The sequence below is a fragment of the Stegodyphus dumicola genome, chromosome 7, assembly GCF_044657685.1.
Source record: "Stegodyphus dumicola isolate Sdum_Otavi_A_Nest chromosome 7, ASM4465768v1".
Taxonomy (NCBI): domain Eukaryota; kingdom Metazoa; phylum Arthropoda; class Arachnida; order Araneae; family Eresidae; genus Stegodyphus; species Stegodyphus dumicola.
In genome coordinates, this window is record NC_140774.1 from 10657135 (window position 1) to 10660160 (window position 3026).

At 32.3% G+C, this 3026-nt stretch overlaps 1 non-coding gene across 1 annotated transcript; it reads right to left on the minus strand.

Moving 5' to 3' along the window:
• Nucleotides 1-2701: 2701 nt before the first annotated feature.
• TRNAY-GUA (transfer RNA tyrosine (anticodon GUA)) lies at nt 2702-2790 on the minus strand. The gene is given in 2 exon segments: nt 2702-2737; nt 2754-2790. It is a non-coding gene; the product is annotated as a tRNA-Tyr (tRNA).
• Between the last annotated feature and the right edge of the window lie 236 nt (nt 2791-3026).

Sequence of the window (3026 nt, forward strand, 5' to 3'; positions counted from 1 at the left end):
CGATGGTTTTACCGAACCTACATCCTCAACTACAAAACCGCAAATGAACAAGATAGAAAATAATGATTAGATATGATAAGAAAGCCTGGACAAGAATAAGCAAGGAGCGCCATCTGTTGATGAAACCAGAACTAAAACATAATTTCTTTAAAGGGCGAAGGCAAAGATGGATTGGAATTAGGATCGTTAACTAGAACAGAAAGATTTTTTTTGAATGTAAAATGCCTCTAGAAAATCCAGTTCTCCAATGGAAGTTGTTTTTTGAATAATTTTGGCAGCAGAAAAATTGAAAGTGTGATTTTCGGACCAACAATGTTGGGCAACAGAAGACTTCTTTGTTTCCTTTTTGCTAACATATGCCTCATGTTCCTTGACGCGAAATTTTAAGGCTCTCTTAGTTTGGCCAATGTAAATTAAGCCACATTGGCAAGAAATCCTGTAAATAGCGCAGGAATTCATATCCGGAATGGGGTCCTTGAGTATGGAACTCGGAATTTTATTGATGGCAGAATAAACGACCCGATAGTTAAATTTCTGCAAAATACGTGCGACTTTATAGCTAATTGATGGAAAGAAGGGAATGACAAAATTTTTATAATCTCCTAAAACAAGCGTGTGCCTTTTGGTGTGTTGAAATGAGAATTTTTTAACTGCTTGATTAATAAGGTTGGGTGAAAAGCTCCTGTCAATAGCTATTGCTTTTAAGTAATTTAGTTCTTTATCAAGAGCCAATTTGGAGGAGCAAATTTGAAGTCAGCGGAAAACAAAGGAATAAAATGAAGCTAACTTTTATTTAGTCAGATGACATGATTTGAAGTGTGGTGTAAGGCAAACCGATGAAGGTTTACGGTAAACCGTAGTACTGAAGTTGGATGTTTTATGTGTGAGCAAAACGTCGAGGACTGGAAGAGAATTGCATGTCTCAAGTTCAAAAGTGAACTGAATAGCAGGAGCAATGGAATTCATTATTGAAAGAACTTGATTTAAATCATCTTTATTACCGTCAAACTTTAACTTAATTAAGGTTATTTTACCTGAATTAATTCTGATAGTTTACTTAAATTTAAATTACTTTAATCATTATTATAACTATTACATGATGCTAAATGCTAAATGATTTTATGGTTTGAGTATGTAGAACATGATATTTAATAACTCAAAGTAACACATACGTTAAAAAAACGCACCTTTTGACCCAATTTAAAATCTGAAACCTTTCAAATTTTCTTTTTTTTTTCAGTCTTTTCTCTGTTCATCATATCAATGTTCAGTTTCCTAACTAAGATGACATTTTTTTACAAAACTTTTTATTGTCTTTTTGCTATTAATATTTTGTGTGTTTACTTTATTTATTAAATATCACGCTTTTGGCGCTTACGTGTGATTACGCCGCATAAAATCACAAAATATCAAAATATTTAAGCAAAATCACAAAATATTTAAAAACAAGCTTATCTTTAGAATTTTTGATACACAGACTCACGGGCTGGAAATAAAATGTTTTGTTCAGTTCAGTGTTGCCACTGCTTGCTTTGAAATCGCTGAGTTTGTCAATCAAAAATTCGTTTAAGTTTTGCAGAACATAAAATGAATAACAAAGCAAATTCAAAATTCGAGGTTCAAAGGTGCCCATGTTCGGGTGGAGGGTTATCGGAATCTGATGGCTCTACGTACGGTTGTTTTCGCACAGTACGAGAAACATGCATACATTCCTGCAAATTCTTCATTAATTTCTTTAAATATAATACAGGGCGATAATATTGGATTTCAACAATTTGAAAAGTAATAAGCCATATATTTAAAGCAAAATGTCATTTCGAGACTAATATCCCGTTCAGGATTAAAGTCATTTTTGCGCTAAATAGAAAAAAATTTACTTTTGTAAATAAATATTTTTTAGTCCAAAGGGATTTGAATCCCGAAGGACTATTAGTTTCGTTTTGGCATTTTGCGTCGGACTCATAAACGTCGGTTCACTTTTCAAACTGTTGCCACAAAATGTTAGAGTCCTGCATTATATTTGAAGAAATTAAATAATGAAAAATCTGCATAAATGATTGTCTATTTCTCGCATTGTGATAAAACAATGGTACATAGAGCCATCGAATTTTGAATGACGAAATCCTACTGCGAATATGGGCATCTGAAATCCCAAATTTGGAATTTGTTTTATTATAGATTTTATATTTTGTAAAACTTTAACGAATTTTTGATTTACAAACTCAATGCTTTAAAAGCGAGAAATGGCAACGTTATATAGAAAAAAAATACTTTTATCTCCAGCTCGCGAGACTGTGTATATCGGAAATTCTAAAGATATGCTTAATTTAACATTATTTTGCGATATTGCTCTTGAACTGAATTTTATGGTTTAAGTGCAAAGAACATGATATTTAATAAATAAAGGTAACACTCAAAACGTTAAAAAAACGCCCCTTTGGACGTAATTTAAAATCTGAAAAATTTCAGATTTTTTTTTTTTTTTTAATTACACGCATAAAAAAATTACTACAAGAATGCTAAACTCGGGTTAAATTTACTTCGCATATATTTTTCGTTTCGAAATTTAGCACTTTTAAAATTATTTGCGGCCTCGTGCTTACCAGAATTCTAATTTGTAGCTTTTATTTGTATGAAATTATCTCTGAACAGAATTACATAATTTAAGCCCAAAGAAAGAAAGCTATCGCAAAACAAGATTTCCGTCGAGCCGGAGTCGAACCAATGACCTATGGATAACTGTCTCAGTACCACTACAGTCCACCGCTCTGCCAACTGAGCTATCGACGGACAGCTACTAGATTACTTAAATACGATTTCGTATCAATCAAAATAAGGTCGCCAAGCAAAATGAGGTCACCTTTATTCCGCGTGAGTCTTTTTTTAACTAAGCATTGGGACTAATTATTTAATATTTACTGATATGTTCAAAAATTTTCATATTTAAGTTCTAATTAATGCGAAACTCATCTGCACTAAAATCATTTGTTTGTTAGCTGATGAGTCCAAGAGCAGATTAGTAAACT